This window comes from Centruroides sculpturatus, unplaced genomic scaffold (assembly GCF_000671375.1).
Source record: "Centruroides sculpturatus isolate CEXI.00-Female unplaced genomic scaffold, Cexi_2.0 scaffold117, whole genome shotgun sequence".
NCBI classification, from domain to species: domain Eukaryota; kingdom Metazoa; phylum Arthropoda; class Arachnida; order Scorpiones; family Buthidae; genus Centruroides; species Centruroides sculpturatus.
Genome location: NW_019384308.1, coordinates 972,285 through 992,213, shown reverse-complemented (window position 1 = coordinate 992,213; position 19,929 = coordinate 972,285). Strand labels below are relative to the sequence as shown.

Below are 19,929 nucleotides of genomic sequence, written 5' to 3'. Positions count from 1 at the left end.
CTGTTCAGAGCCTTACCAACCATGACCTTCAAGAACTGGCAGAACAAGGAATTCATCTAGAACCAGAAAACAGTGATTCTGAAAACAAAAAAACCCAAAGAATATCTCTACAGACTTCATTAATAGTTTGGTAATGGTAACCGAAATTGTTGATCAAATTGTTGCAAATGATCCAGATTTTGAAAGGAGTGTAAAAGCAAGATGAGGCGTTTTGGTTGCAGTCTCCTGCTACCAACATTTGCATAATGAAACAAAAAAAACACAACAAATGACACTAGATGACTTCATCGCAAAAAATCAAGAATTTCAGAAGAGTCACGACCCACATCACAAAAAATGAACTTTACATTTCTGTGTGCATATATTTGTGTTATTATTTAACATATATTATTATGCAAATTAATATAAAAATTAACTTAAAATTAAAGTAAAATCTCTGTACTTTTGGTTGCGTGTTCCCCTTTCCCTATTTACTCTGTGTTAAAATGACCTCGTTTAATGCTGTTTCATTTAGCATTTTGTCATCTAGGAATGTAATCGTCCACATTAAGCAGGGCCTTACTGTACTTCTTTAACAAATATCTTATAAAAAATGATACATTAATTTAAAAAAGCCTCAGAATGAATTATCTGTGAGAATCTGGATAGATACACATCTAATTTGCATAATTTGCACTTTACATAAAAACCACATTAAGCTAAATTTGTTTAAAACTTGTATTAAAGTTTTAAACCAAAAAAGGTTACTAAACTTCAACATTCTGAAAACATGCTCTATAATGCAACCTTTATTGAGAAATGAGGATGTTTTGCTTCCTTCCTCCACCTCATATCTTAAATTTTCCCAAACACCTGTCCGAATGACACAACTAAGCATCCCGTCAGATGATGCGCTTCTAAGTAAAAGGATTGGGACATATTCAGTAACAAAAGGGCAGGTTTCCACACACTTGGGGCAGTTCATCCTTGATAGAACGTGCCACATACGACTCCTCCTGCTACTCATCCTACTAGCCATCCCACCGTGATGTCCAGCATCCTGCTCAGACCTACATATAACCAGCTCCTCCAGAATGAACAATGAGGTAATATAAAAGTATTGTAAACTCTCTCTCTCATACTGATTATAGTCTTAGGTTAGACATATGTTTTATGTTTTGCTGTTTTATTATTTGTCCTTGTTATTTTGGTCTTCTGTGATTAAATTGTTGATTTTTATATTATATTACCTTCTTAGTCTAGCATTTATTGACTATACACAACCGAACCCCACACAGAATTTTACCACTCGGATTCTGTTAGAATAAGCCATCCAGTGACAAAGTGAGCAGGTCTACAGGATCTAACAATTAGAGGGCCTTGACCCTCGTCCATATTCTCACCTATCCAAATGTGTGAGTTGTATATTACTATGCAATTATTACTACATTTCAAATTATATTACTAATTTTTAAAATTTTGGTTTTGATTTAATCTTGTCTTGACCACGCATGCTTTACTTATTTCTTCAAGTAAAATTAATACTACCTAATTTATATAATTTTATATAATTTATCATTAATACTATTTTATTACATTAGTTTATCGCAATTAATCAAAATACAAATTTATGATGATTTAAACTGTAATTAGTATAAATAGTTTAAAAATATCATTTTAGTACTGCAATCTCTAGTATTTTTTGTATTAATTATTAATGAATATGCCAATTATTGGTGATTTACATAGATTCATAAGGCAATAGGGGAAAAAAATGAAATCTACTCCATGTGTAGCACTAGTATCAATGACACTGCAAGCACCTCACTTGCAAAATACTTGATGTTTAAATCAAAAGTCTCTGTTTAGTTTTAATACTTAGGTATGATAAGCCCTAACAGTAGATGCAGGTTTTGAGCACTTACATAGCATTAATGCTAAGTTAATAAAGGTTAAAAAGTATATAGAATAGCATGGATTTAGTTACTAATTTTTTATGCTGAATAAAAAATGAATAGATTTATTTTACTTTATTAAGAAGCCTCCCAACAAAGAGACAACTGAAGGCTGATGCTCTACCAAACATACTTTTTTTGGTCTAAAAAAAACCACCTTTGGTTGCAAGCAGACGAGAAAGAAAAGATAACTGTGAACACAAAGTTCAAGATAATCGTGACGCATCCTATATAATGAATACTGGTACATTAAAAATAGGAGAACTAATAATAAATGAAGAGGAGGAGGAGGAGGAGGCTACCTGTGGGCCTATTGAAAATGACATGGCAAGCACTATTGTCAGTGTAACTACACAGACACATACTTTTAAAGTCTCAATGTCAGTCTGTACCACAAAGTTTGGGACCAGCAGCACAGAATTTAAAATATTACAAGTTTTGGGTTGTAACACTCTCAGTGCCAAACCAGTTGTTCTTCACTTTAATAAAATTAAGACTGAATACAGCAAATTTTGAGTTGAGTAGGATGTTCACTGTATCTGAAGAAACAGCACAAAACATTTTCATCACTTGGATCAATTTCATGTATTTACAATGGTGAGAATTGGGTATAATTATGCAGTGAGAGATCTTTTGTTGACACATAAATACCTAGTGATTTTAAAATGAAATTTCCAAATACTAATTATTACTGATTCTCTAGAATGCAAAATAAGCAAACTAAAAAATCCTGTTGGACAGCAGGCTACGTGGTCATCATATAAAAAATGACAACACATTAAAAGCAATTGTAGGTTGCACACCAGGTGGTCTGATAAGTTTTGTTTCAGAAGCATAAGGTGGTTCATTAAGTGATCGACAGGTTGTAGAAAGGTCTTCACTGTGTAAAATAACAGAGGCAAAAGACTGTGTAATTGCTAATGGAAGTTTTAACATTCAGGACTTGCTAAGTACTATACCCACTTCTAAGAGGAAAAGCACAGCTGAACATCAGTTTTGTTACTTTGAGACAGAAAAATATCTAGTAAAAGAACACGTTAAAATACAGTTAAATGCTCATGGAAAAACGTAAGTAGTTTTTCAATCATGTCTGCAATGAAATTATCATCTCTTGGAATAATACAAACTTTGAAGACAGTTTGAAGCATAAATAAACAGGTGAGCAACTTGCCTATTTGTCATTGCTAACTGTCCTTGAATTTGATAGAAATAATCATGATTCTGTTTTACAGTAATTCTCTCATCAGTACATTTGGAAAGTCAAATGTGGTACATTTTCCACATTCACAGGAAGTTTAAAACTTGAATAAGGACATTTAACTTCTAATACTTTGTCGTCATCCACTAGCCCATCCGGGCTTGCAGCTAAGAATGGGTATTTTAGACGAAAAAACATACCACATTCTTTCACAGCAGTATTTACATAAGAATATGACTTTTTGTTTCTTTTTCGTATCTTAATCCGTGAGAAATTGCCTTACTTTTTATTGGCAAGCTTGACAGTAATAAAGCACACAATTTTAGTGTGTCTGCTGATTTTAATTTACAAACTTTTTCAAAGTTTGAAGATGTCAAATGCAACAAATGTTTCTTCTTCCAAACTATGCTTTTTCATTGTGATTGGTTCTCTTTTTCCAAATGTCCTATATACTCCATACTTGCTTCAGTTATATGTAAAGCACTTAAAAACATTTCATTGTGCTTTTACAATAATCATGATCAGACTCTAAAGCCCTTATGTTTGTTGGTTGCCTTAATTGCAATATCTTAATTGCACATTGGTATCGCAATTTGGCACTGAACCACTCTGCATGTTCAGTGCCAAATTAACAACAAAGTTTGTATAATCAGGAATTGAACTGCCTGGTGATCTAGGATAAAATTTCACATCTTCCAATCGTTTTCTTTTCATTCCTCTCTTTTTAAATACATGAAATGGAAGCACACTAGTCTTAATTGGAGAACCTTTATGTGGTGGGTAGGCTGGTAGAATGATTGGAAAACCTGTGTGCATGTTTTGTGACACTTTTAAGTGCCTGCTCTTCCATATTCTTCTATTGCCAATAGTGTTACACATACATGTTATTATTACATATTACATAAAAATAAATAGTATACAGTATTTGTATACAGTAAGATAACTGTAACAGTATTGACAGGCACCTAAAGATGGTATGTATATATTTTAAATTACCATTTCCTAGAATATTTTCATAACAATTGACTTTCTACAGGAGTGTTTACTTTTTGCTAGCTTCCAAGCTAGCCAAGCTGACACCTAGCGCAGCCTGACATTATATTAGCATGCTCGTAAAAGTATACACAGTAATGGACGCCGCCATCCTTGAACAAACTCCAAGCTCGTTGTAAATTCTCCGGGCACGCCGAGCACTCTAGGAATGCTAGCAATGACGTCACGGATGCAAAAAGTAAACGCCATGCTCATTAGTAGCTAACAAAAATTATACAGACTGAGTGCGCTAAGGGCGAGATTGGAGCTAAAAGTAAACGCACTCTATATCTCTACATTAATCCTTATATTGTCTTAGAACTTCATAGGAAGTAGTTTTGTTTGTGTTGATTGTTCTTCTAAATTATAGTGATATAGTGATTGGTACAGTTAACATTTCAGGTACAGATGTAAATTGCTTATATTAGGCTCATGACCATATTCCAAAGGAAAACAAAATTCATTTTAAAGTTTTGACCTTATGCATTGGTTAGACAAAAGTGAATGGAATTACAGTAGAACCTTGAAAACTCGGCCCTCGATAACCCGGCACTCCGGATAACTCGGCCACACCCTGGCAGGGCAAAAAAATCCTTAGTTAATTATTTTTCATTATAGACAGCTTTATAAAAGTATAAAAGCTCTCATAAAGTATTTTTCTGAGGTCTGTCTTATCAGGTAAATTACTGTACACAGTGTATTCATTAATTTTCATTTTCATGTAGTAAAGGCTCTATGCCTTCATAAAGGACGTACCTTTCCTTTTTTTAAGGGTATTTGGGCAGTTTATTCTCTGTTGTATTCTCAAGCAAACAATACGTACAAGTACAGTACAGTATTTTCTGAGGAAACACGCATACTTATCCTTTTTTAACCCCATTCCCGATAACCCAGCATTTTCACAAACTCGGCCACCCTTCGGTCCACATTAGGCCGAGTTTTCGAGGTTCTACTGTAATGGCAATTTTACTAATATTTAGAACTGTTTTTATTAACAAAAAAAATGTGCATTTTTTAAAATCTTATCCTTAAAAATTTCATCCACTGGTAAGTTAATTTATCATGTAATAGCCATAAGGACGTGAAATTATAAATGTATAAATGGATAATTAATGATAAAAATGTAGATGTAGATTATTTTAACTTACCTTTCTATTAAATCAGCTTCCCTACCAGCTAACTTGGCATTGTATGTTTTATTTCTCGTTTAATTGTACCATTGTTTACCTTCCTAAATATTTTTGTTCTTCCATTATTTTAAAGTAAGCTATCCTTTGAATGGGGGCGCTTTGTTTACAACCAAATCTATATGCACAACACCTGTGTATCGTGATCAGTTTTTTCCTCTATTATTGTTGTGAATCAAGGTAGAAAGGACAATGCTTTATGTCTTTCCTCCATTCAATGCAGTTCATTTTGCTCATCAGATGATTCTACAGCATTACAGGTTGATATTTTGCTCATCTCATCCATATAATGAAAACAAAACAGCAACCTGATACACAAATATTCATCATCCTATAAAAAAGAAAAGATCAACAAAGGTAACATTTTTTCATGTTGGAAAAGTTATTTCATTGAAAAGATTATAGTTTTATTATGTTTAGTAAATTATGTTTTATTAGTGGGAAAGAAAGAAATTAAATTACTCAAATATTTTCAAGTACAAGTATTCATATCCAAAAGTTCTGTATCAAATGCAGACTCTTGCAGATGAAAATTGTGTGCAGAAGCATCTGAATTATTTTAAATTTATCCCTTTTTATTTAAAAAGTATCTTTATTGTTATTTAAGAATTTTCACATTTACTGCTAGAAAATATAATTATGCTTCATATACTGTATACTAAAATTCGATTGATACAGAGATTAGCATGGCCAATATATTTATAGAAATAATACGCAAACATATTAAAGATGTAATTGTAATTCATTAAATAACTATCATTTCAAAAATAAATTCTGCTCTCTTAAACGATATTTTACAATATATCTTTGAAAAAATAATTAAAACATTTTAAACTATTTATATAGATACAATTATTTGTAGCTTTCATTCTATTGCTTTACAGTAAAAACATGCAAATTAAAATATTTTTATAATGTTTATAAGAGTTATGTCAATAGATGAAAAGCCATGTGGTTTATTGATATATGTTTTAAATAAACATAAAACACAGTTTTACTCAAATAAATGTATATAAAAATTTTAAAGTTTCTGACTTATAGACTACTCTAAAAATTCTAATAACCAGGTTGTAGTGTTAATCCAATCATTAAAACTGGAATATTGCAGCACAATTATATTAATATGTTGAAATTGAAAAATGGAAAAAAATCATAAGTTATTTACAAGAGAAGAGTATTATTCATTTTTGATGAAAGTTAGAGAACAAAGAGAAGATTTCCAGCATAGCAGAAGACTACCAACCAAGACAGCCATATTCATACAAGAATTGCAATGGATGCTTTAAATTACAAAAACTTAATCTTTCTTTTCTAAAAAAACTGCCATTTAGATATTTTCTCTCGAAATGTGACGGATTACAAGATCTACTCTTTGGCACAAGAAAGCCAATTCGTAAGTTTTTGTTCGTGCCAAAATCACAGTCTCTATGATACGAAGAATTAACTCTTGTTATTTTTTCCTGTATAAAATTAACTTTTTATATAATGCATATTATATATAATATACAATGTACTATCACTCTGTATTCTAACTTTTACTACTAGTAACCTGTCCAGAAGGAATAGTCAACATTATAAACTTATTATTGTAATTAAAAGATAATAAAGATTCAATAAATACTTAAAACACCACAAATATCATGACAACCTTTCTACAAACTGTTTTTATTTCTCATACTTTGCATTCCAAAATCAGCATTTCCTAGCATTTGTGTACTTTTTTAAAAAAAACTTGACACCATCACAGTCATTTCTCTGCATTGCTAGTAAACATGACTTCATATAAAACAATTCTCTGCCTCTACCGTTATAAAACACGCTATTACTTAAAGAGAAACAACGTCTGAGTGACACGTAGTGTAACATTGGATAGACACGCATTTGCATACCCCTAATTATAAGTTTTTTCTATATTAACTCAGCCTATTCTTTTAATTTCACATACAAGAAACCAATAGTATACTGAATTTTTAATTTACACACTGAATAACTTACCATACTTTTTAATGACAAATTATACAGCGTTTACACCTTTCGACCAGCAATTATTAGTCGTAAAAAATACAAATAAACTCATCTGTTTATAGCACGTCTAGAAACACGTGCTATCGTGTTTCCATGCTATGGTTAAGTGTTGCCAGCTGGGCCAAGACTTGCCTTTATTTTATTTTAAAATTACAAAAATTAAAAATTCCCGGTATTTGAGAATCAAGTAATTCACTCTCTTTGAAGCTAAATAATTGCTATGCTTTTTGTTAATTATAATCTTGTTAATTATAATGGACGATTTTTTTATATATATACTCTTTCCGCCCTGTGAGCACTAAGATGACCTCTTATAGCAGGACTATTATGGGTTCGGCCAGGCCCACAATGGGGCGACCGGGTGGTGAGGGACTGGGACCGACATATTCGAACGGACTTCGAAAAATTCCTGGGGATTATTTGACCCGTCCGGATTCGATCCCGGGTCTCCCAGAGCGGTAGGCTGTCATCTTGACCGCTCGTCCATCCGGCCGATAATTTTGTCGGAGGATCCTGGCTGACACGATGGGGTGTATGGAACAACATCGCTTGGCGACACGGGCCAAACACAACGGAAAAGGGCTGCTGCAACGGGAGAGACTTCTCGGATCTTGTCTTCTAGATGCTCTGTTGTAGACATTCTCTGTTAAACACTATCCACTTGATTTTGGCGATTCGGGGTTTTTATAGAATTGTTCCTCTCCTAAGTCTCTTCCCTCTATTGGTTCCAAAATCTACTTGTCCCTTTTTTATTGGTCCTTTGTCCCGTTCCAAGGTGAATCAAGATAGAATTGCCTTCCGGGAAAAAGTCTACTCCAGACAAGCAGAAGGTCCCAGGTTCGAAACCTGGCAAGCACAGCTTTGAATTTTTTCTTGTTTTGTTTCATCGACATCTGCCTCTGCATTATGCAACGGTGTCTATTATTACGTGCTTCTCTTGGTTCGAGGAAGAAATAGGTTTACTTTTAGAATTATGCAGCGAGAATCAGATTAGAGCAGGAACGTGTGCGCGAGACTCTTCTGGCCCGTGTAAGAACGGAAACGGCACAGCTGAATGCATTCCTTCACTCTCAATGCCTGCGCTCCTCTCCCGACTGCCCTCATTGTGGCTCCACAGAAACGACTATCCACTACTGGCTTGAATGTCCGCGGTATGCGGGAGCCAGCAGGCCTTCGTCCGCATCCTGTCACTCGACCTTACCGCTCGTTGACCCCGATTTACTGGCCAAACTCTGATATCCACCCTCACAAGCATATTGTGAGGGTATAAAAAGTGAAAACGCGTCGACACGTAGAACTTTAGTGATTTCTTGAAGGGAAAAATTTAGAACAAGCGTGCTTGATAGAGCAGACGACTTAGCAAGGGGAATCCACTGATTTCAATAGGGACTAGACAAAGACAACTATCCAAATTGGCAAGATAACCCTTTAATTTTCCTGAAAGCATACAGTACTTCTAGGAAAAATTAAATCACAGAAACGTACGGAGCCCGACAATCCAACATACCGAATATCGTTAACATCAAATCTCCCGACAATATATTGCTCAAAATTCTTGTAACGTGAAGACATAGAACATACCGACAAATGAGTTTAAAGTGTGCCTCTTCCTTTTCTTCACTCTGGGCAGAAAACAGTTCGAAATTCAAAATCTCCACCCTGACTTGGTTGCACAGTCTTTACTTTCCCACGCACTTTTACCACCCTCACTACTTTGCTTCTTCCCCATCCTCTCTCCACTTCCGTTCTCGCTTCTCCCCGAGACAAACCCTCCGATAAAACTCTCACCTTCGGTTACACACCCAGAATTACACATCTCCTCTCCACCGAGTCGGACCCACCACGTGGCGAGGGGAGCAGGAAAAGACGTAAGGTACAATATGAAAGCGCTAGAGCGATATAAAGAACGAACCGGCTGCCTTCCTCTAACTGCAAAGAGAAAAGAGCGGCCGATCCACGACCACGAGTCCACACGTCCGACTCATTTGTTTTCTCTTCGGTAGCAGCGTTTCCTCGCAGATCCAACTTGCAAAGTCGTTTTCTAATCTCATCCTCTGGTAACGTGATTTTCAATTATCTAATTGCTTCGACGTTTTTACAGAAAAACAACTAGCATTCGTTTTCTGGCACGAGACGATTGCAAACACCTTTCTGCTTTCTCCGCCTGCTTGAATGTTTACCAAAATCTCCACTGAAACAGTCCGATAACGTCATCAATCTGAAGGAGAAAAATCGAAGATTTGTATACTACCCAGGATCGGATCAAGAAGAAGAAATGCCGTTCCACTTTTTTGGCAGGTGTCTGTAGTGTAGCGGTTGTCACCTCCGCTTTACACGCGGAAGGTCTCAGGTTCGATTCCTGGCAGACACACGCTCATTTTTTGTTTGTGCCATAAGCCACACATTCCTTAATTTTTTTTTTTTTTTTTGTTTCCTTCGTCGCTTTCTATTGCTTTTCAAAGTGTTCGTTTTCTTCGTTCGAAACTTATCTTCTGTTTTTTCTCTCCGCATGGTTTTCGCCCACGCCTAAACAAATGCGAGAAGGAACCATACCCCAAGGATAGGATCATCACAATACGTATCACATGCACGAATCAACGAATATCGCGCTTCGGAAAAACGACGAAAATACGACAGGATATCAGAAAGCGAATTCACTTTATTTCGTGTGCAGGACAGTTATATTGCAGTCTGTAGCAGACGTTTTTTAACATATGGAGTCGTGGGAATCCTCGCCTGCAAGAGTAAGCCTATACACGTTATCTACGAACAACGACAGGAACCATTTATCGATCCTGTTCGCCTAGTGTCTGTATTTTGTCTTATACTTTCTGGCAGTAATGGTATCGGATGCATTCTGCAATATGAAGCAAGGTGTTTTTCATCATTAATTTAATACGAGTATATCTCGACGCAAGGCCACAGCAGAGCCTTTACTCGAAAGATAATGGGCCTTGGAAAATGAATAATCTTTAAGAAACTCAGTTAATCTTTAGTAAATCGCTGGCGTCATCGTCGATTGCCGATATTTTCGGTAAACGATGATGTCAGAGATAATTTAAAGGAACGAATATTTCAACTGTCAAAGAAAATAAAAATCGAAGGAAAGTCTTTTTCGGGACGAATTACACGAAATAGAATCGCAACAATGTCGGCAATTACTGTCTCTTCAGTTCTGTGAGTCCATTCATTATATATATAATCCGTTGAATTACGCGCAGCAAACAAAATCGCATGTATCTTAGTAAGTATTGTTGTGGACCCAAGCGAATTCTTTTACTCGGAATGAATCCAGGACAGTTTTGAATGGCTCAAAATGTACAGTAGTTCCATTAGGAGAAATATCCACTTTCTTCAAGTACAGTTTTGTTCATAATTATTGCTCACTTTCTTTCTTATTCAAAACTCGTAAAAATATCACCCCATCTCAGTTAAACGTCAAAACACCGTAATGACTCGCAATATGCGATGAAGCATCGCGTAGAGTGATGAATTTGCTAAACGTAAAAATGTTAATTGCTGTAGGCAAATATGCTGAAGAGAGCAAAAATTACCCTTAAGAAAATAAGTAAAATAACCATTTGTAATAGATGTAACCATCCGAGTCTCATCAATCCTGCTGTAATAAAGGTTGGAATGAAATAGATAAAAAGAATTACAAGATTTTGATGTATTACATTGTTTTTTGCTATGATTTTCGTGTATTTAATATACATACTTTATTAATCAATCAATTTTATAATTATTTTAACCTATTTATATATTATGTTTTTCATTTTAATCCCAAAATGTGTAAGATAGTAAACGGTTATCACGTCCATTTTACACGGGGAAGGTCTGAGGTTCGATACATTGGCATTTTTTGGTAGTCTGAAGTTTTATCTTGGTCGCAGGCGTTGGTCGACTTGTGTCTGTGTGTCAATTAATACACATTAACTTTTCTTCTAGGGGCAGCAGCCCCTCCCTGTCTCTCGATAAGTACGACGTCCAGTAAGATATTTTCTCCTTTTAATCATTTGTGTCTCTTTTTCATACAGTGTCAGTTAAAGACTTTAATGGTGTGACGTTTCAGTCATTTTGATTATTATAATTTGTTGTTTAATTCCTTCATAAAATTGATAGTGCTCTATTGCTTTATATTTCTATTAAAAATCAAATTTCTAAATTATAAATCATTCCATATGATATTTATTAATTTTTAAAATATAAAATTTGTTTATTGTTACAGTAACAATTAATCTTCCCAATATTGTTAGACGATTCATTATCGTTGCTATTTGCAAAGCGATTGAAAGCGATATTTTTATAAAATAAATGCTAAAGTTTAAAATTATGAAGATATTCATAATTTATATGTTTATGTTGAAATTTTTCGAATTATCAGTTGATTCGAGAGAATTTTCATTACTCAAATATGACCATAATTACCCAGCGGAGAAATTGGAGAATGCAGAATCTTCGATTCCATCCGAGAAACAGGATGAAATCAGAAATTTCATCACGAAATACCGGACTATGTCAAATACACCGAAAGAGACTTCGAAACAAACCTACATTCGAGCCAGAGACAATAATTATCCACGGAAAAGAGAAGCAAAGAAGAAAAGTAGACATATATCGGAAATGCCATCTTTGTCCAGAAAACTTTTCTCTAACTTTGATGTTGGGGCTAGTAACAAAACGAGACTCAAAAGCACACCACACGGAATATCGAATGAAAGGTCTGCAAAAGCCAGGCGAAAATGGCAAATTTTAAAACAATTATACAAAAGAAATGGATTGAGTAGACCAGACAAGCTGGATACTAAAATAACCGATCCTTTACAGAAGATTTTCAATAAAATCACCGTTGGAAATTCGCATCATACACAGAACAAACACTACTCCACATTCGATATCCAGAAACATTACGAAAAGAAAGTTAGAAAATACAAAGATTTGAATGACGAACATCGAACATTAAAAAACAAAGCATCTGTAAACGGTACTGACACAAGTTTTAGAATCGACAAAAAGGATTTCAACTTCAAATTTTCCTGGATCGTCAAACCTAAAACATTCTCCTACATCACTACTTTCTATGCCACACTTCTAACGGTTTGCGCCGTCATAATCGTTATAGTAAAAGTAATTCAATGGTACGATCGAGAAGATGAAATAGAAATAAAAAGTCGTGCATTACCGGCCACGAAGAAAAAAATTCTAGCCGTATTAGAAGACAAAAACGATTCTTTAATACCGCTTCTGAGTACTCACGAAGAACTTGCGTTATCAGAAGATAATCGTTCTCGTTCAAATAAATATAAATACGATAAAGAAACACAAGTGGAAGAATATTTCTTTCCCGAATATCCGGCAAAAGTCAGATTTGAAGACGAAACGAAGCCACCAAAAGTAACTGTTAGACATCCAACTACGGAGAATTCAAATCCAGGAATGTTACCAGAAGAAGTCGCATGTGAAATGGATCTCAAACCAGATGACTTGAGCCTAATACGATCTTCAAAGGAATGTCTTGGATCTGGAGACGAAAAAAACTCGAAGGATAGCTTAGATGTGGACCACTTCCAAAACAAATCGACTGATTTGTGCATAAAATTGTTTCCAAAGCATGACGAAATCTTAGCGTTTGACGAACTTCGACAAATTCTTTTACTCTTTGACGAAGACAACTTTTCAGAAGACAATGTCATATATAATACCGACTGTGTCAATAATATTTACGACGAATGGAGATAAATCGTCACGGTGATAAAAGAAAAATATTAGAGTATATTCAGGGAATATCCCTAGCCTGTACAAGGCAAAACATGGCGCTGTGTCGAAGCACAATTAATCGTACGTCGTCAGCACGTCGATTCACGAAGAAAAATCTATAGACCATCATTTGTATGGCACCAATTGTGACAAAGAACGATACGATAAGTTATCAGTAGCGAATTGTCACAGTGAAGAGATTTACACAGACACAAGTTTAATTAATTATTCTCTGGAAATTTCTTGAAAATTTCTTTTATATCTTTAAATTATTGTTTTTCTTAATAATCTTAATAGTAGATATTTTAATATTTTTAAAATTTGTAAAATGTTTTAATAAATATTATTACTAAACATATTCGAGTTATTCATTAAATATAAAGTAAATTTTAATGGGAAGGGACAGCGTGTTTTAAGTCAGAAGGACACATTTTATTTTTAGAAAAATATATTAAATTGGAAGATTGTATTGAGTGTCAAGCGAGTGCAAACTTTCGACATTTCTGCACAAATCGTACAGATTATACTGGGAAAGGTGTCGTTATTGAAACGAAACATATAAATCATCGTTTAATAATATTAAATGTGAGTGCGGCTTGCGGCCCTGTGTACCTGCTGCGTTAGGGTCTTGGTGGAACAAGAGAAATGCACCGATCGATTTTATCAATCAGATTTTGCTTGCATTACTCACTGGTACGCCATCAATTCGAAAATTTCTAAAACGCGTGGAAATACCTTTTGCAGCATATAGAGAGAGAATACTTTAACAGAAAAATCTGCAACGTAATTTGTAACAGAAAAAGATTGCATGTCACGCGTGGCAGCTTGCATTTATGATAATGATGAACAGTGTTGAACCGAAACATTTCTAAACGTTTTCAAATAAATCGATAAATATCAACTCAGAGAAATGATCATAAAAGTTCTAGCTCCGTGGAAGTTTTCGCATTCCAAGGTGGAGGCGATGAAGTTGTGCGTTCGTCAACAGTGCGACAGGTATTTAACAATTACGATATAACATGAAATGCCCGGTCGAAATGTGACACTCGTTTAAGTTTGGGAAACAACACTTTCGTTCGGTACCGCAGCAGCAACGGCTCCACACCGAGTCAATCATTACCTGTTAAATAAAAGAAAAGTTCACAGTCAAACAACAAGACCGAACTGCTATCATCGCCTGTGTCGAAGAAACACCCTCTTCAGGCTGTGTAAAAAGTTGTGTCTATCAGGGATCGAACCTGAGACCTTCCGCGTGTAAAGAGGACGTGATAACCGCTACACCACAGACACCTACCAGAGAACTGCGGAACGACATTTCTTCTTCTACAACTAATCCTGAATCGTATTGAAAACTGATTTTCTACTTTCGGATCTACCGACGTTATCGGATAACTTCAGACGTAATCGGACAGTTCTATTGGATATTTTCGTAAACATTCAAGCAGGCAGAAATAGCGGAAAGATGTCTGTAATCGTCGCACGCCAGAAAACGAATGCGAGATGTTTTTCTGTGAAAACGACAACGCGATTTATTCGTTGGAAATCACATTACCAGAAGATAAGACGAGCAAACGAATTTGCGAGTTAAATTTGCGATGAATCGCCATTGCCGAAGAGAAAACAAAATTCATCGGACGTGTGGTCTGGTTGTCGTGATGTTAATGAGTTTCCATCTTGAGAGGAAGAAAGAGTTTGTAAGAAAAGTGCCGGATTAACTACTGAATTTGAAATTAGCACAAGTTTGAATTAAATATTTAAGCGGACTTGAAAAAGTACCGTGGTCGAGACTGTCGAGTGCTTGTAGTGTAGTGGTTATCACGTCCGCTTTACACGCGAAAGGTCCCAGGGTCGAAACCTTCCCTTTTTTTTTTATCGTTTTGTTTGATCGATTGCGGTGCTTGCCAGGTTTCGAACTGGGACCATCCGCGTGTAAAGCAAACGTGATAATCTCAACTCGTTCTCAATTTCATTTCCGTTTGGTTGGAATTTCCTTTCCTCGCTCCGCGATTGGTCTCTTATCTGTCTGAAGGTAGAATTTGAGACCAAGTTAGGTAGCGAGAAAGATCTGCCCTAAACGGTTTATCCCACATCATCCTCTAGACTCTAATCATGATTTGTCGATGATTAAAACACCTGCGCTCATATTGCGTCTCATCGCTCCCTTTTTCTTATCGCGTTTTAAATTTTAAACCTTTTTTCTTCCTTTATTCTAAATATTGTTTTCTTCTATTCTTTATGAGCGACGATGTCAAAGTCCGGTGTCACCGTCTCGACACTTATGTTGCTTGTTTTCTCCATAAGTTAATTTAATAAATACACATTTCCGTTTTAATTATGGACTGTTTTCGGGACCCAACCTCATCGAAACACGTGATCTGTGATAGATAGAAACGTGATTCGAAAGCACAGTTGCATAATAATGTGCCGCATGTCGATCGAGCAAAGCGACAAAAATCTTCAAAACTTGCTTGCCAGGTTTCGAACCTGGGACCTTCCGCGTGTGAAACGGATGTGATAACCACTACACTACAAGAACTCAGCAGACTAGATCACGAAACTTTTCTAAGAGTGCTTAAATCGTTGCTCTAACTTCAATTGCAGCAGTTTTCTTACAAAATCCTCGTTATTCTCACAATGGCGATTCCACGGAAATTTAATTCGCAAAGTCCTTATCTTCTGGTAACGTGATTTTCTACGACGAAATTACTTCGCCGTTTTCACAGAAAAACATCTTGCATTGGTTTTCTGGCATGCCACGATTATAAACAACTTTCTGCTCTTGTCGCTTGCTTGAATGTTTACGAAAATCGCCATTGAAAGTGTCCGATTACGTCTGAAGGAGTAAAATCAAACAGTTTTGAATACGACCCAGGATCGGTATAATAAGAAAAAATGCCATTCCGCATTTTCTGGTAGGTGTCTGCAGTGTAGTGGTTATCACGTCCGCTTTACACGCGGAAGGTCTCAAGTTTGGTTCCTGGCAGACACACACTCGTTTTTTCTTTGTGCCCGTTAAGCCACACCTCCTTACATTTTGTTTTCAACGTGTCTATTTTCCTCATTCGATAGTTATCTTATTTCGCTTTTTATGTCCGTATGGTTTTTGCCCACGCCTGAACGCAATCCGAAAAAGTGCAATATCGCAAGGACAGGATCGTCCAAGATAAGAGTGATAAGTTTTGAATGTAATTTTTGTTGGTTTTTTCAAAATCTTATTCTCCAGTGTCTTCGAGTTTGTATACATAACATCAAAATGTCGTATATAATATAATACATTACGTTGTTTTTTTTCTTAACATTTCACTGCATAGCATTTTTTAAATGGTGTAAAGAAAAAATTGTTTGTTAAGTTGTTAAAATTATCGATAATGAGCCTAGATTAGTCCCATTAATAATAAAAAGGAAATCCTCATTTTATCATTAATTTTGTTACTTTTTATTATTATTATATTTTTATGTTTACGAATTATGAATTCAACACTCTGGAATAATTTTCATTCGTTAAACTTTACTAATTAAACGCGTTAAGTAAATTCTTAATGTATTCATTAATTCAGAATATACAGTAATTTTATTGTTTTTCCTCTCATTTTTCATCTTAATACTTTATTATAATTAAACATAAAAATATTTTCTTTCTTAATATTCAGTTTAATAAAATATTCTATTCTATAAACCTTCTGAATAGATTTCAATCTAGAGATTAAAGCCTTTTATATGACATTTAAAGTAGTTTAATGAATTACAATTTACAATTGTTGTCGTATTTTTGTTTTTATTATTTTTAGAAATTTTCACTGAGGACGGGTTTGGATGTATTGCATTTTTGCCATTTTTGAGAATAAAATTGTAGTTCTTGACTGAAAATTTGCTGTCAGTCCGTCTACCATTTGTTGAATTACAGATACGTATTACATAGAGATCTAATATACAGCAATCCAGCTATATATTAATTCTTATGTAGAAATAACTTCGTACTTGAATATTTGTAGTATTGGGAGACAAATTTTTATGACAACGAATATTTAAGGAAAATAAATTTTAAAGCTTTTTTGTACCTTGTGCATCTCGTTCATTAAATTTAGTTGTAGGCCTAAATGATGCTACCAAAGTAACAGTTAATTTTTCAACATTGTACAATGTTAAAAAAGTTTTTTGAAAAACAAGAAAATTTAATAATTTAAAATTGTATTTCAATGAACCATCTTGCCCCACCCGTGGGATAAGATGGAAATATTATTTTTACATACAAGAAGCACAAATTAAAATGGTTAAACTGTCGTTTTCTTCAATATTGGCACAAGAACAGTGTGCCCATTTATCACAACGGATACATTTAGCCCAACTCTCTGTAGATACAGAGTATAACCCTCCACAATAGAGGCATTCTGTGTCATTTGTCTTTTGTTTCTTGTTAGGCCTACCCTTGCTGAAGGGGCCCGTTTGTCCTCTCTGCAGCAATAAAGTCTGCCTCCGAAAATACTTCTGGATTCATCGGCCGTATTCATGGTCAACCTGGGGCTAGACGGGTACCCCATCTTGCCCCCAACGTACACTTTTCGTACTGACTGCAAACACAGGTAAAAACTGCATTTCATAACTAAACAATTAAAGTCTTAAAGGTTACTTCGAATACCATAATGTCTTCTTCTAAAAGGTAATGTAAAAGTTCACAATGATACTTACTTTGTAGAAATTTTTAGCAGGCGTAAAATTAGATAAAGTATTACTTCCAAACAAAGACAGCTATTTGGACGTTCTCTCGCTCCATGACCCCTTTCGAAGTAGACATTTAGTTCCTCAAATAACAGCTAGATAAAAGCTCATTAACCACAAATAAACAGACGTCTTCGTTTTACCCCATGACTCAATCTTGCAGCGCCTTCTCCTATATATATTCCGCGACGGAGATTTTTGTTAGCTGAACTCCTCGTAGATTTCTTGGCGAGTTTGAACGAATTAAGTGTTGATGGATAGGGATGGGTCTTCAGATGTGCAATAAACCTTTTGTTTTCGGATCTTATGATCCGTTCCGGAGATATTCCAAAATTTCCTAATCATTTTGTATGGAGTCGATACAAATTTTTTGCAACAATTCTGTATCGGGTTTACCGTCGAGCCATGTCTGTATGCAGTTTACGAGAAAAACAGTGGTCGTGATCATTTCAAACTTGTAAGTCATTATTCCTTTCTTAATCAGAAGGGCTTGAGTTTTATTGAATTTATTTTGTTGCTCTTGGGAACTGGGATCCGGACGGATCGAAAAAGCCTCGGGAATTTTTCAGGTGGTGGTCAGTCCGGATACGTCGGGACCCGTGCTTCTCATTCTAACGCCCCATTGTGGTCCTGCCCGAATCCATAATGGGCTTACTAAAACAAGCCCTGCCCAATAGTGGCTAAGCGGTTCCATTCCCCGAATACTAGGAGTTCGGTCGTGTGTTTGCCCCTGGCCAGGACGGGATAGCCACGTGAAGTTTTCCGGGTTTTCTCCACGTCTGTAATGCCAAAATAGGAGCCAGTAACCCTTAAAACACCTCCCGGAAGGCATTTCCCACTAAGCAGATCGCCCAAGTGTTGCGTTGCCGTAATTTAACAAACAAAACGGGCGGGAAGTTTTAAAAAACTCCACACAACAAGTAACTCTTAATAGATTTAAATTTCAAATTAACTTTTTCCATTTAATCCCGTGAATATCGCAGGTTGTCCGCCACTTTGGCTTTATTACGAAAATCGGATCGTACTAAAGAGATGAATTACGTAATACGAAACATAACGTCATTGCTGTACCACGTGACGGCTCCAAACTGCATTATATATGAACCCCAGATGCAAATTTCAGCGAAGTTTTCCCTATAGAAAAACGTGGAACTAAACTTTTTATTTAGAAAATAAAAATTTTATGGTCAAAAGTATGCGCGTCAAATTTGATTTCTTTTAACTGTCCGCCCCGTGAGACGAACTCGTGCAATGATCTGTCAAAATCACTATGTTTACAAATAGACAGACACGGAAATGACGAAATGAAAATTTTTAACATTAAATCGAGTCAATGCAACAATAAAATTTTCTGGTTGTTGAGAGAGAATCTATTGTTGACTCGTGCGATTGTTTAATGCGAGTGCTTTTTCTAGTTTTGCTTCGTCTGCAGAGATTGTTTAAAGTGATGTAAGTTTACGCTATGATCTTTGTAGCTTTAAATACTCTTTAACTTTGATCAGCAAAATATCACAGTTGGCGGCGATGGGTTTCCTTCGGAGGATTTCCATTCGGAGGATTTCCTTCGGAGGTCTTTCCATTGTTAAAGCAAAATAAAAATTAATAAATATGTTATTTCACGCTATAGTTTGTAAATTACATACGTATATATGTTAATATCCCATATGAATCTTAATTAATTCAAATAATTCCTCTATCGAACATTAAATATCGTCGAAAAGATTAAAATTATTATATATAATAATAATCTTTTCTAACAGGAATTAATCATTTTTGCATTAGAAATTTACAATTCAGATTAGAATAGGAATATTTCTCAATTAATCCTCTCATTTTCCTTTGCAGAATGGAGAATTTCAGAGAGTTGAAGAAGTTGCGCATCTCGGACAATGCAGAGTCCGAGGATGACGCCTGGTCTTGGCCAGGTGTCATAAGGGTGCTTCCGAAAGATGCGGAGGACAAGTGTCATACACCGGACGTCAAACGGGTGGTGGTCGTAACTCCGGACGACACCGCCTCGTCTCTCGTCCAATATCTGGAGGGGCGATATCCGGAGGTTCCGGAATGGACGGTGGAGACA

The 19,929-nt window shown here is 35.5% G+C and overlaps 3 non-coding genes across 3 annotated transcripts; 1 reads left to right on the top strand and 2 right to left on the bottom strand.

The window, feature by feature from the left end:
• Positions 1–9,674: 9,674 nt before the first annotated feature.
• Positions 9,675–9,747, top strand: Trnav-uac. The gene has a single exon. It is a non-coding gene; the product is annotated as a tRNA-Val (tRNA).
• A 4,603-nt stretch (positions 9,748–14,350) lies between these two features.
• Positions 14,351–14,423, bottom strand: Trnav-uac. The gene has a single exon. It is a non-coding gene; the product is annotated as a tRNA-Val (tRNA).
• Positions 14,424–15,596: 1,173 nt separating this feature from the next.
• On the bottom strand, positions 15,597–15,669 carry Trnav-cac. The gene has a single exon. It is a non-coding gene; the product is annotated as a tRNA-Val (tRNA).
• Positions 15,670–19,929: the final 4,260 nt, after the last annotated feature.